This window comes from Pongo abelii, chromosome 7 (assembly GCF_028885655.2).
Source record: "Pongo abelii isolate AG06213 chromosome 7, NHGRI_mPonAbe1-v2.0_pri, whole genome shotgun sequence".
Taxonomy (NCBI): domain Eukaryota; kingdom Metazoa; phylum Chordata; class Mammalia; order Primates; family Hominidae; genus Pongo; species Pongo abelii.
In genome coordinates, this window is record NC_071992.2 from 75,901,133 (window position 1) to 75,916,439 (window position 15,307).

The 15,307-nt window shown below is 46.1% G+C and overlaps 1 long non-coding RNA gene across 3 annotated transcripts in view; it reads left to right on the plus strand.

Annotated features, from left to right (window-relative positions):
- Nucleotides 1–6,351: 6,351 nt before the first annotated feature.
- LOC129061018 (uncharacterized) overlaps nucleotides 6,352–15,307 on the plus strand; it is a 53,478-nt gene continuing 44,522 nt past the window's right edge. For 2 of the 3 annotated variants that reach the window (XR_008527962.2, XR_008527963.2), the window contains exon 1: nucleotides 6,519–6,883. This is a non-coding gene — a long non-coding RNA (uncharacterized LOC129061018). Of the gene's footprint in view, nucleotides 6,491–6,518; nucleotides 6,884–15,307 lie in introns of those variants that run through there. The other variant, XR_008527964.2, reaches the window with a different exon arrangement.

Here is a 15,307-nt window from a genome sequence, read left to right on the forward strand (position 1 = left end):
CTGCCAGCTCTCAAGGGCCCTTTGGCCTGCTGAAAAGCACTCAGAATGGCAACCCTGGGGCTGTTTACAGTCAGGAAGCAGAGAAGACTCTGGAGAAGCCACCTTAGCTCACTCTTTTAGGCAGAGGCAGCTGCTGGGCAGAGGCAGGGACATGGGTCTAGAGGCCTTGGGCTTCCTTCTCTCCTGGCCTCTGACTATCACCCTCTCCTGGTCCCACTCATCAGAAGAGAAGCTAGGCTTCCTATCTTTGTCAACTTCAATTGTCTTCCACAATAGAGATTTCTGCTTTGTTTCATCAAGCTATCTAGAGTCACAGAAAACTGATATTCCCCTTCCCCGACCCCACCATTCCATCTTTCCCTTGATCTCCCAAGTTCCAGCTTTGAGTTCCAAGACAATGGGTCTGAGTCCTAGCTCTGCTGCTTTCTGGCCATATGACCTCAATAAGCTGTAGGCTTTCTTGGAGCCTCAGGTAACTCATTTGTAGAGTGAGAATAATAGTGGCACCCATCTCATAGACTTGCTGTGAGAATTAAACAAAGTCATTGATGAAAAGTTCCTCAAAACATGCCTTGCTCATGCAAAGGGCTTAAATACATGCTGGCCATTACAACAATCAGCACTGAATCTTGCAAGCTAGCTCCTCCTTAATCTCTCTCCTCTCTTGGCCTTCATAACCTCATATTATGCTCTGGGGATGGATTCTAGTCTCTGCTTTCTCACTCATTCCTTGAAGTCCTCCTTCCATCTTCATCTCTGCTCTTCTTGACTTAACTGGCAAATTCCTGTTGGCCCTATATTTGGCTCACACTGTAGAAGCTCCTTCATTCATTCTTCCACCATCACCTCTAGACAAGTTACCTCCAAATTGTCATTTCTGGCCCTTGCCTCTCTGCAGCTGGTGTCCTGCCACTCTGAGTGTCACTTGGACTTCTTGTGCCATCACAAACCCAATTAGACTCTCACAAAACCAAATCATCATCTTCCTGCTAAACCAGAAATCCTTTCTCAACTTCCAAATGTCTTGGAGCCATACTGGTTCCATCTTTTCCTGAACACTCTTCTTCTCTACCACTGTCCTCATCTACTGAGACTGGTCCAAAGCCTCTTTGTTCTTACTGACTCCTTCTTACAGCTATTTCTTTTCCAAGACCATCATACACGCCTAGATCCTGAGCCCCTCATGGCTGTGATGCTCTAGTTGCTATATAACCAGGCCCCCAGGTTCCACATTCTCTTCTCTGATCACAGGATGGGCTCAGCATTGGAGATATAACAGAGCAATACCCTGCCTGCAGGGAGTTTACAATCAAACCAGGGAGAAACACAATCAAGTAATTACAATGAAGGTTGGCAAGTACTCTGGGTGGTCAGGCACAGAGGTCACAGGGCCACATACGAGGGATACTTAACCTTAAGTTCAGAAGATCAGAGAAGACTTTGTGGAGGACATGAAATCTAAGCTGAGGCACAAGAGAAGAGTAAGAGCCGCTAGGTAGGGGAGGAGTTCCACACTGAGAGGCACAGGGAACACAAAAGTCCTTCAGGCAGAGAAGCATGACATGTTTGAGGAACTGAAAGCGGTTCAGCCTGGGCAGAGTGTGGGCAGGATGCTGAGACACAGGACTGGAGAGGTTACAATGAACAGTGCCCTGGAGACCATGCACATGAGTTTTGATTTTACCCTAAAAGGAAAGCCATGGGAGGGTTTTAAATGCTGCTGCGCACGCGCAAGCATGTGAGTGTGTGTGTGTGTGTATGTGTTTGTGTGTACACTGACCAGACTTGAGTATTGGCTGTTGGAGAGGAGCAAGACCAAGGCAGGAAAACCAGCAAGGAGGTTGCGGCCTGCAACAGGGAGGTGGTGGAGCCTGCACTGGGGTGGGGCAGAGAAGCAGAAGGATAGGGGCAGTATTTGAGAGATTTGAGATAGGTTGGATATGGGAAGCTAAGAAGGGAGGGTTGAGGAGAACTCACAGGTCAGAAACCTGGGAGGATATTAGTGACATTCATTGAGTTTGGAAACACTGGGAGCATATGGAGGGAAATGGATGGGTTCACTTAATGAATACTGAGTCTGAGGTTCCTGAGAGACATCCACATGGATATGTGTTTGGGAGCACTGGTCATGATTGGCAAAGCCAGGCAGAGACTTGTGACTTAAGATTCTGACAAAGTGTGTGTTTATTGCTTCTGTAGTTTGAGATCTTTCTTTCTTTTTCTTTCTTTCTTTCTTTTTCTTTCTTTCTTTCTTTCTTTCTTTCGTTCTTTCGTTCTTTCGTTCTTTCTTTCTTTCTTTCTTTCTTTCTTCTCTTTCTTTCCTTCCATCTTTCTTTCTCTCTCCTTCCTTTCTTTCTTTCTTTCCTTCCTTCCTTCCTTCCTTCCTTCTTTCTTTCCTGTCTTTCTCTCTCTCTCTTTCTTGTTTTTTGAGACAAGGTCTCACTCTGTTGTTCAGGCTGTAGTGCAGTGGTACAATCATAGCTCACTGCAGCCTTGACTTCCCAGGCTCAAGCTATCTTCCCACCACAAGCCTCCCAAGTAGCTGGAACTACAGGTGCACACCACCACACTTGGGTAATTTTTTAAAAAAATTTTTGTAGAGACAGGGGTCCCACTATGTTACCCAGGCTGGTCTCTAACTCCTGGGCTCAAGCCATCCTCCCACCTTGGCCTCCCAAAGTGCTGGGATTACAGGCATAAGCCACCGCACCTGGCTTGTAGTTTGAGATATTTTTATTGCAGGAAAAGAAATTCACTCAAGCTAGTTCAAATAAAATGTGGTATTGTTCAAATACAGAGGGCTCCATGGGAAACATTGTCCACAGGGAAGCCATGAGAATGGGAAAAGCTCTTCTGAACTACACAGGAGGACCATATGGCCTCTTGTTCCTCCATTTCTGCTTCCCTCCCTCCTTTGTAGGCACGTCTTCTCTGCTTATCCATGCGGCCTCCATCCTCTGTTATCTTTGCTCTCTACGGAACCAATCCTTTCTACTCCCCCAACTGGCCTAAGATCTGAATTGAAAAGCTTACACTAGACTTTACCACAATTTATACATCTCCTTACGTAAGTTATTGAGAAGTTAATGGCTCAGCAGCTTTGAGTCAGGTGACCATTCTGGTCCAATCAGTGACAGCAGTGTGTGTGTGTATGGCGGGGAGGGGGATTCTGTGTAAGGAGTATAGTCAGACCAGTTCAATAGAGTGATTTTTGGTAGGACAGGATGTTACACTTATTTATTTGTCTAACTTATTAAATGTTTCTGTTGCTACTACGTCTTTCACGTAGCAGGAGGAAAGCATAAAACACTGAGTGTGAGTGGCCCCTTTACCAGTGAGATCTTGAGCAATTTACATGCACTTTGAGAGCTTCAATTCCCTACTCTGTAAAATCAGTGCCTCCTTTACCAGCAGAGGGAATTAAATGAGATAATGCTGTGATGTGCCCGACAGACAGTAGGAAGCACTCATGACTGCTCCTTTCCTCCCGTTACTTCTTCTTATGCTCGTTCAAGTCACTGTTTTTTCAGAAAACAGAAATTGTACTTGTCAAGTCACTTTTTTTGAGTTATTCCTATACATAAACATTAACCAATATTTATGGAATGATCATATATTTTATTCCATTAGCAAGTAATTATAACCACTCAATAACATCTTGGAAAACTGAGATGAGAAAAAATCATTTACTCATAATCCTGCCATCCAAATAAAAACATAAACCATTTGATTTATTTCTTTTTAGCTTTTCTTCTAGGCATTTTTTTAATTTTACATAATATAATCATAATTTATACATAATAAAATGTGTTTTAAGATGTTTAAACGTAAATTATTTGCAGAATGAAAAACATACTTTGAAAGCATTTGATTTTCATTAATCTAGAATATCGATTGACATCTTATTGTAGTTTCCTCTGTTTCACCCAGAACATCTCAGGATGGGGCAATATTTGGTGAGAACCATATTGGATTCTACCAAATTACAAATATGTTCCAGGTAAGAACTATGTCCATTCAACCGCACTTTGAGATGTTAGATTTAATGCAAGGCTAATAAGGCCAAGCCATAGGTTTCATTCTCACAGGAGCCAATTAGCCTTACTACTATATCCACAGATTTTACCCCAATCCTGGTTTCCTACCTTGAAAATGAGTGCCAGGGGTCATAAGGAAGACTGAAAGAGGACAGAGTTCAGTGCAAATCCATTGCCATTACTAGACAGTAACTCAACAGCTTCATCTTTGAGCCATTAGGTGAACTTCTATTAGGTGAAGTTCCATTAGGTGAACAATTAGGTGCATTCTAGATACAGCTAGAATACAACTAGTCCAGAACCAGCTCTTTTCAAGGATGTGATATGTAAAAATCTCTCTAGCTTCAAATGAAACAGGGTTAAGCAGCTCTAAACAGTGATGAACACTAGAGAATTCCTTAAGCAGTGAAGTCTTTCCTTAAATAAATACCACTCAGCTGGTTGGAGTTAGTAATTCTGAGAAAAGTAAAGTATACCTGCTGATTGTTCTATGACATGAATAAGCCTTGGAGAAGATCTTGAAAGCACTTGTGAGAGGTTGGAGAAATTGATATATGCTGACTGTCTTAGTCCAGCTATAACCAAATCCCATAGACTGAGGGACTTATCAACAACATACATTTATTGCTCACAGTTCCGGAGACTGGGAACTCCACAATCAAGGTGCAGGCAGTTTCAATGTCTGGTGAGGCCCTGGTTCCTGGTTCATAGATGGTGTCTTCTAGCTGCATCATCACATGGAAGGGGTGAGGAGTCTCTTTCAGGCCTCTTTTATAAGGGTCCTAATCTCATGATCTAATTACCTCTCAAAGGTTCCACCTCCTACTACAATGGCTTTGGGGTATAAGATTTCCACATAAGAATTTGGGGAGGACACAAACATTCTGACCATAGTACACATTATCGCATTTACCTGGGGACATCTTAGAGCAGACGAAAATTTTAAAAATTCCATTAGAGAAAAATGCATCATGTTCTTGGGGAAATTTTTGCAATTATACCAAATATTTGTCACTGAGAATCTGCACTGATAGCATTTACTTTCTGTGTGCTGATGTGCTTGCTTTTAAGGATGGCCTGATCACTCACTCACTACTCCCTGCAACTCCATGGAGAAGATATAAGCTGTCAAAAATGTATTTGTGAGTCTGATGAGCTCTTTCACCCAGGTGACAGGGGTTTCTGCCATACTAATATTCTTATTCTTCTTCACCTTTTGTGTTTCAGTGCTGGGCCTGGAGAAGGCAGGGACCTTGGCTCTTCCATGGTGGCTGTTCATCAGCACTCACACATCCACTACACCGGTTTAGTCGCATGCTGGAAGGTAAATGTGTACCATGGAAGATATCGGGCTGTTTTTGTAGCATCTGGATTGCCACTGCCCCCTCCCCTCCACTACCCCAAGTCCTCTTTTCTCCTCTTTGGAGAAGACACAGTTCAGGCTAAGAGCTCATGTTTGAGGCCTCACTGAGTTGCTGTTTGATATTGTTCTTGCTTCTTACCACATTGGTGGCATTGAATGTCCTTATTGATTTTTGCCTGATTGGTCTAACTTGGAACAGGATCAGCTTCATAAATGGGACATCTTGTGGGCTGAAATATGAGATTTGTTTTAACAAACCACTCCTAACCATCATCTCTTTAAGGGAAGCCAGGAAAGGCAATTGCTGAATTTCTTCTTGGCTTTCTCTCTGGTTATCCCTCTCACTCCTCCTACTTTTCCTTTTCTCTTTCAGGCTGCTTTCTCCTACTAGTTACAAAACAAACAAAAAACAAACAAACAAAAAAAACAACAAAAAAAACTAAACTAAACCAAAAACAACAAATGCCAAACAATACTCAAAGAACTACCAAATTATTCCCTGGGCCCCTGAATCAGATGGAGCTGAATCATTCTGGCTGCTAACTGAGTGAAGGGTGTTGGGAAAAAGTGCCATTGTGTAAGTTAAGGAAAGGGTCAGAGAACCGAAAAGACGGCAGCTGTATGAAAGGGCTTCTGTGCTGGGATTCTCCTTTTAAGCTATCCAAAGTCACAAATCAAGAACCGCAACCTTGGAGATATGACAAATGAACACAATTCTGGTTTTTTGTTTTATTTTAAAGTGAAATTCCACTGTTTCCCAAGAATTTGCACATGAAGCTTTACATATTTTTCATGTCAGCCCCCTTCCTTGCCACCTTTGTTTTCCAGCCTGCCTCCCCTTAACAGCTGGACACATCACCGTTCCATTTTTCTATTGGTTGTGACTGAAGTAGCTTGAGGTCAATTATTTCCCCAGCAATTGACAAAGAATCTTGATGAAGAGGAAAGTGACATTGTCCCTTGAACAACACTGCTCCCTCCTCCCCCTGCCCTCCCGGCTGAGAGGAGAGAGCAGGGCAGACTTTCCTTTTGCAAGGAGCCCAGCAGGGCGGTGGCGGTGGGGTCTGTGGAAGTGCGTGGGTAACATATGGTAAGTGGAGAAAATATTTATATTCATGGTGAAAGAGCAGGAGAAGATCCAAAGAAGGTCATTCCACAGAGATTTCAAGCAAGAGACACTGACTTGATATTGCATCTTTGACCTGGATACAACAGAGAATTTAAAGAAAGAGTTTTCTTTTGTGGCTTTCCTGCCACCTTTACTCCCAACAATCCGAATTATTGGCAATTTAAAAAAGAAAAGATTCCGCCCACTAAACTTGATAAAAGTATCACACTGGCCCTTCCCCGGGCTCTGGCCAGGCTGCCACGCCTTCTCCCCTCCCCCTGCGCCTGGTCCCCAAATCCAGAATGCGGAGCTGCAGTCACCGAGCCTGTGCCTTGGGCCTGCGGGCGGTGTTTGTTGTTGTGACTGGGCGGCTAGGTGAGACGGAGCGCACGGGCAGAGTGGGCATTTGGGGCGACTGGTTCTTGGGGGAAGATATAAATAATGAATCGGTGTTAGATTATTTTCTGATGAGACACATGAAACCTCCAGTGCTTTCAGCAGGCATTTTGCATCACAGCTTCCTAAGAAAAGTAAAAGGCCCTCTTTCGGTCCCCCAGTGGCAAAATTCGCAGCTGTCGCTCAGCACCACAATCAAATGCGTGCGGGGCTGCGGGACGGAGGCGTCCTCGCGTACCCTCGGACCTACCCACACGCGGTGGGGCGGACAGACACGTGCGCGTCTGGTCTCCCGGACTAGCAGCTGCTTGCGTCCCCTCTCCCGCGCACGGTGGCGGCCCCGCACCAAGACCTGCTGAGGAAACGAAGGGTAGGGTCATTTCCTATCTTGCCGTCGAAAGTTTACCCCATTTCCCGGGTGTGCAGGAAGAGATGGCGCGAGGGCAGGAAGGTGTGAAACTGGGGTTCTGCGGGAGACCCACTGTGGCTCTATATTCACTCTCGTTTGAAAACTGCCGGCGTTCCACTCCCCCTAGATTCCAGTTCCCGAGGGGGAGGTAGTGAGATGGGATACAGGTGCGTCTGGGTCCTCGCTTGGGAGGGGTTCTCCCACTTTGGGACCCCTCGTGGAGCAGCCCATAACCGAGCGGCCTGCTGTACAGAGGCCATGCTTAATGGATTCTTGCAGATAAAAGGGCCTGGCTACCTTTCTTTCCTATAATAATGGCCCCTGAGGCTAATGTCTTAAAGAGGAAACAAAGGGATTGTTTTACAGCACACAACGGGGGTGGCGGGAGGAACAGGGAGAGGAGGAGGAAGGGGCACTGGATACGCAGAGGGGGAGGAGGCTCCCCGCTTCTTAACCCTTCATCTCCTGCGACCGCCCAGGTCTCCCGAACTCCGCACCCTCATCCAGGACCCGAAACAGCGGGGAGGAGGCGACAGTGCGTGGAGGGCCCCGCCCTGTGACTCGACCTCCAGCTCTCCTCGCCTCCTTCCCCGTCTTTTTAAAGAACTTCTGGAAGGGAGAACGGAAAAGATCAGGGGACCCATATCTCGTGAGCTGCAGTTCTGAAAAGTCCGTTCTAGAGGGGTCGTCTCTCGCGAGGCCCGGGTGCCCACACAGGATCGACGCGTGGCAGTGCCACCTGGGCCCGGACTCTGGGACTGCGGGAGGCGGGAGCGCCTGGGGCCAGGACCTGGGCGTGCGCTGAGGGCACCCGGTGAAGGCCGGGGAAAGTGGGGCAGCTCCGAAATGAGGCCTGCACGTCGCCCTGGGAGTCGTTCCCGGCCCCCTCTGCAGACACAGCCTTCAGGTGTGAGTGGTGTGCGCGCCGGCCGGGGGCGTCTCTTACAGGAAGTTTACATTTGCAAACTGGGCGGGGAGCGGGGGGCGCGGCGGGAGAGAGAGAGACTCAGTGGCTTCTGCTTTCTGGCTTTTCTGTTCTGGCTCCAGGAAAAGATCAAAACAATAGTTAAATAGCAATTGAAGACAAGTGATGTAAGAAATAAATAACTCGACAACAAAAATGCCCATAGGGATGGTTTTTTAAAATCCTTTATTATGGAAATCAGAGCACATGCACAAAAGGAGAGAGAAAGGTATTGTGTAGTGGGTCTCAAATTTGATCAAGCATCGGAACCGCTGAGCGAAATCCTCTGGAGGGCTTGTTAAAACACAGATTGCTGGGCCCTAGCCCTAGAGTTTTTTGTTGTGTATTTTTAAGTAGATCTGGGGTCAGCTCCCTCCCGAGAATTTGCAACTTGTTAGAGCCCTCAGGTGGTGCTGCTTCTGGTTTGGAAAGGACACTTTGCCATCCACTGGTCCAATAAATCTCCGCGTACCCTCTCCCACCTTCAATATGTACAACACCTCCCCACTCTGTTCCTTCTATCCCCTCCCACAGTTTGGTTTGCTGGAGAATTATAAAGCAATTCCTAGCCATCCTATCATTTCACCTATATAGATGATTTATGATTCGGTGGTTACTTAAGCCGAGAGGACTGCAGGCTAGGGAGGTAGGAAGTTCAGGCTTCCTTGTGGTCATTTCACACTGGGGCAGAATCTGGTACCTCTCTCTGGGAAAGCCATGCCCATATCTTGGTTCTGAGACCACCCTTCAGGAGTTCCTTTCCAGCAAAGATTGTCACGTGCCCAAACACCACCACTGGATCTGCTGGCAAGCTGGCCTGGCCTGGTCAGGGCACCACCTGGTCCCCATCTTTCATTTTCTGGTCATTGTCCCCAATCTGTCATCATGTACTCCCACAACCATCGTTTCTCCTGAGGTATTTTCCTAACAAGGCGTCTTCCCCCCAGGGTGGAGTTCTGAGTGCTCAGGGATGGGGTGGTACCCACAACAGTGCAAGCCCATAGGATTATTTGCATCAGTTAGGTCCAGGACTCACACCCCAAGGGGAGCTTCTCTGGGCTACTTGACCCTCCTTATAATTCCTGATTGGAAAAGGGGACATTCTAGGCATAGCTTCTGGGAATGGCCATCACTGACATCTGTCATAACCTCCCTTGATTGTCGGGCCCTAGCTCAGTCTGGCTATCTGTGTTGCTTCTGTTCCAGGAAGGCTCCAAGTACTCTCTTAGACTCCACCTGGCTAGTTCTAAGTGTGCAGGCTCTACCTATCTCCTTGCCTCTCCTTTGGGCCACTCCGAATCAAGCTTCCCTTCTTTCCCTCCCCTCCCCATCCTGGTTTAGGATACCATCTGCTCCTTCCACAACTTTCTCATCCTAGCCCCTCCCAGTCCTACCCCCACCTCAACCCTCAGAGGTCTCTTGGGCTGTTACAAAGTTTAGACTTTTTTTTATTTTTATTTTTTAAACTTTTAGAGATGGGGTCTCACTGTGTCACCCAGGCTGGAGTGCAGTGGTGCGAATTCGGCTCACTGCAGCCTTAACCTCCTAGACTCAAGTGATCCTCCCACCTCAGCCCCTAAGTAGCTGGGACTACAGGCATGCATCACATAGGCCGGTTAATTGTTGTATTTTTTTTTTTTTTTTTTGTAGAGACAGGGTTTTGCCCTGTTGCCCAGGCTGGTCTCGAGCTCCTGAGCTCAGGCTCCTCGAGCTCCTGAGCTCCTGCCTTGGCCTCTCAAAGTGCTGGGATTACAGGCATGAGCCACTGTGCCCGACCTAGACTCTTATATTGTTCCCTTTCTTTTCCTCACTCTTCATGAAGCAAGCATACTATATGAATTCTTCATTTTTCCATCTGCTGTTAAAGAAAGCCCCGGGGATGGAGTAGGTTCCTCCACCCCAGAGCTCTGTTCCTATTTTCATATTGCCTCATCTTCCTATGTTTTTCTTCCTTCACCAGCCTGGAATTAGCTGTCACTTTTGTATTTTCTCATGAGTCCTACCACTTGCCTTTGCTTTTCTAGCCTTTCTCAAAGAAATGCAAACAGCTTGTGTTTTTTCCCCTTGGGTCCTATTGTACCTACTTTTGTTTGATGGGCTCTCTGTCTCCCATGATGCCAGTGAATGTAGCAGTTTCTCTCCACTTCCACCAGTGCCTGGGGAAAATTTGGTATTGGCAAATTTGAGTTCTGCCTTTTTACAGCTTGCATTGCTGGATTCAACCTTAGGAGCCTCAGTTCCCTTATTTATTCACGCGACACGTCTGTATGAGCCTTTACTACATGCTAGGTGCTATTCCAGATGCTGGGGATACAGCACTGAGCAAAACAGACATCGTCCTGACTTTATGGAGCTTTTGGAATATGTAATTATAAATGTTATATATTTTAGCCTGGGAGACAGGCAATAAGGGAAGTAAGATGGCATACTAGAGAGTGATTAAGTGCTAAGGTGATACATGGGGTCGGATGTGTTTACATAGGGGTTGGTATGGATATTTTGTTTTTGTTTTGAAACAAAGTCTCACTCTGTCACTCAGGCTGTAGTGCAGTGGTGTGATCATAGTTCACTGTAGTCTCAACCTCCCAGGCGCAAGTGATCCTACTTCCTCAGCCCTCTGAGTAGCTGGTTCTACAGGCACATGCCACTGTGCCCAGCTATTAAATTTTGTTGTTGTTGTTGTTTTGTAAAGATGAGGTCTCTCTATCGCCCACGCTGGTCTTGAACTCCTGGGCTCAAGCAATCCTGCCGCCCTGGCCTCCCAAAGCGCTGGGATTACAGGCATGAGCCACCGCACTTGGCCAGTGTTGATATTGTAGATAGCATAACCAGGGCAAGCTTCCCTGAGAAGTTGACATTGGGCAAAGGCCTGATGGAAAGGACCTCCTCTGTTGAATGTGGGTATTAGTATTTCACACACTTGTGAGTAAGTGGGAAGATGTGTGTGGAAAGCTGCACATAAAGATAGAGCCACTTGCCTTTGTCTTGTCAATGCCGTCTTCTGAAGTTGGTGGTCGCTAAAATCGTCTCTGAACAAATACGAGGTTAGCATTCCTCTGATGGCTTTGGCGGCCATTTTTCCTGTTACACACTTCTTTAGGTCAGCCCTGGCTTGTTGGAGAGTCTCAGTGGGAAGCCTGGCTCATTCTTCCCTAACTCTGCAAAAACATGATGTCACTGGGGAGGTAGGACAAAGTACCCATGGGCAGGACTAGGCGGGGTGTCACTCTCTCCCTTACATTTTTGTGGCCTCAGTGACAGTGCAAAGGAAGTGATAATGCAGAGGCTGATTTTTAATGAGAGGAGGTAATAGTGGTCAGGGGAGAGTTCCCCATGAGAAAGAGGATGAATTATCTGGCTGAGGCAAATGCTGAAACTAGGTTGTAACCGCAGAAGCAGCAGCAGCAGCAGCCGGTTGTTATATTCATTATAGTTGCTGTGCCTTTTAGCAATCATCCTAGCTGCTGTTGCTGGTTGTTTAGTAGACCAGAAATCCTCAGGGCTGTTCATGCCCCATCCTGTTGGGCATGCAGCAGGTGCTTCTCAGCATGCCGTGGTCCAGTGCTTCATACTTCCCACTTTTTGGAGGTCATCCCTGGTGCTGGGCTGTAGCTAAAATGAACAGCGAGGGCCACGCTCTTTTCAGCCTCCATGCTCTCCTCAGAATGATGTAGGAAAGGAGGGGAAGGTGCATTGTTTACCTTCTCAATTCTTGGGGGTTCTTGGCTATACCAACTCCAAATTTGAAGAGCCTTGTAACCTGTTTCCCTAAAGTAAGACTGCCTGGCTCTCCCTGTTCTCTTTGTCCCTGTTTAAAGCTGTATTGGTCATGACACAGATGAGTCTCTGTGCAGTTGCCACTCTCTATACCCAGGTCTCTGCTGGGGAAGCTGGTGCTTTGAATCCGAAAGCAAACCTTAGTGCTGCTGGGAAGCCCTCCTCCCCATTCCTGGAAGGTAAAGGAGCCACTCTGGCTACTGCTGGTGAGTCCCTGGAGCATTTATCATCTTAGGACTGTAGAAATGAGCCATCTGATCCCTGGAGATGCTTAACCCTCTCTGAAGAAAGTGTGAGGGGTGTTTCTGGTCTCTGTTTTGGAAAAGTAGATAGACTGTTGGCCAAACCTTCTCAGAGAGAATTCAAGAGGCAGGCTGGGCTGGAAGGACACAGTCCACTTAACCGCTTGTCCCGGGCTCCTCTCAAAGTATCTAGTGAGTGTGGCTGGCTGGCAGGAAGGGAGAAGCAGCTGAAGGCAGAGGATGTGGTTACTTTGCAAGACCCTAGTTCTGTTACAGGATCAAAAAAAATTGTTGCAAAACACATTTATGTTACAATTTAATAGGTGTGTACCTGCTAAAACAGCTCAGCTTGTGTCTGTGTGTGTGTGTGTGTGTGTGTGTGTGTGTAGGTGTTTGCCTTGGTATTATATGGAAGGTCTTGGTCACAATACACTTCTGTGGTCAATGAATGTTAGTGTGATCCGTATAGTTTACCCAGAAAGACAATCATATCTCACTGGGTTAGTTTTCTGGGGCTGCAGTAACAAAGTATCAGAGACTAGGTGGCTTAAACAACAGAAAGTTATTTTCTCACAGTGCTGGAGGCTGAAAGTCAGAGATCAAGGTGTCAGCATGGTTGGCTTCTCCAGGGCCTCTCTCCTTGGCTTGTACATGACTGTCTTCTCCCTGTGTCCTTACATGGTCTTCCTGTGTACACATCTGTCTGTGTCCTAATCTCTTTCCTTAGGGACATCAGTCACATTGGATTACTGCCTACTATAATGGCCCCATTAATGCGATTAACTTAGTCACCTCTTTTAAAAACTTTGTCGCCAAATGCAGTCACATTTTGAAGTACTGGGGTCAGGACATTAACATATAAATTTTGGGGGGACACAATTTGGCCCATACCGCACACATCAAGAGTCACCATGGTGCAGAATAGGTTCTTGGAGTTTAGAAGGTATAGGGGTTTAACCATGAAAAAATAAAATGTATTAATAAGTTTTTTTTTTTTTTTTTTCTGAAAAGAAGAAATGCTTCACCCTGGGAGGTTGAGGCTGCAGTGAGCCAGGATTGCGTCACTTCACTCTAGCCTGGGTGATATGGCGAGACCCTATCTCAGAAAAAAAAAAAAAAAAAAGAAGAAGAAAGAAAAAACAGCAAAAACATTTTAGTACTTTTCGGAACCAGTTATGCTTTGTTTATGCTGCGGAATAAAGACAGGTAAATATAAAACTAAAGTATTTATGTTAGGGTGGTAGAATTTGGGTCATTAAATTTGTTTCTATTTTATTAATTTTATTGGTATGTGTTACATCACCCTTATTATTTTATATATATTTATTTTTTTATTTTTTTGAGACGGAGTCTCAGTCGTCTGTCACCTGGGCTGGAGTGCAGTGGCGCGATCTTGGCCCACTGCAAGCTCCACCTCCCGGGTTCACGCCATTCTCCTGCCTCAGCCTCCCAAGTAGCTGGGACTACAGGTGCCCGCCACCATGCCCGGCTAATTTTTTTTTGTATTTTTAGTAGAGATGGTGTTTCACCGTGTTAGCCAGGATGGTCTCGATCTCCTGACCTCATGATCCACCTGCCTCGGCCTCCCAAAGTGCTGGGATTACAGGTGTGAGCCACCGCGCCCGGCCCCATCACCCTTATTATTAAACGTTGTCAATGCAGAGTGAATAGAGACATTGCACATTAGAAACTACTAATTTCTACCTCTTCATTTTAGCATAAGAAGTTGAGACACAGAAAGACAGAGTGAGCTGCCAACCCCTGGCCCCCATCTGCCCACACTGGGCAGGTGAAACCCCCTGACTGCATGGATGTAGTTGGGTTGGTTCTTAGATTCACACAGGCTGACGGAAATAGACTGGAGTTATTACATGAGATGATCATCCTCTGATCCGGAGTTGGGACTTTTGCTGCTGTTTCGGAGAATACTTTCCTTTGTTTGTTTTTCTGATAAATCTTGAAACCAGTGCAGACTCTTCCGCAGCCTCCACAATACCCAGGTGAGACATGCATTGTCTCATCTCCCTTCTCATCTCTGCCCGCAACGCCCACACAAACAAGAGTTGAGACGGGGTGAGTACTAGAGTCCTTCCTGATTCTCTGAACATAGTAGTTTATTCCTTTCTTTGTAAAAACAATGTGAAAGCACCAGATCTTGGTGCTGCTTGTTTCAACAGGAGGCAGGTGTGGCATGAGCTGGTCCTTCATGGCTTCCCACTGTTCCACCACAGCCCTCCTGGGAAACACTTCCTGCAACACAGGAACTGCCCGTCAGCACGCATTTATCATGAGCAGCACCACACTCTCTTTTCGGAGTCTGATGGGAATTAACATCTCGGGTTGCATGAATGTCTCCTGAAGGCCAACTAGTGACTTCCTAAGTCAACTGCTTCTTTATTGCAATTACCATTAGGATGCACAGATGTTTATTTATAGGTCTGAGGAAGGATACGGTATTGTTTGATATGTGGAAAGGCTAGTGTGTGTGTGTTTTTAAAGTCATTCCCCTGAGTCCTGAGCTAGATGGTTTATTTCTTAATGACATGGAATCCCTCAGCCGTTCCTTGCTGTCAAGACCAAACTTGCCATCTGCTCAGAGACACTCTGGGTCTGTGCCCAGGATTGTCTAGCAGACCTCATGTCCTCCGCCTTTTCCATTTCTTCCCTCTTCTCGGAATATGCAACTTTCCCCCTCTTGCCCTTACCTGCATCTCCAGAACATACTCCCAGAACGTAATTCCTTATTTCTACATTTATGCAAGTCTCAAAGTTTTTCTTTTTCTTGATTTGGGATAGCACAATTCGTCCCAAATCACTTTTCGGGAGCAATATTTAAAATTTGTGGTAAAATGTACATAACATAAAATTTTATTTTAACCATTTTTTTCTTTTATTTTAGGTTCATAATGTACATGTGCAGGTTTGTTACATGGGTAAATTATGAGGCTTGATGTACGAATGATCCCACCACCAAGGTAGTGAGCACAGTACCGAGTACGTTGCCTTCCCAC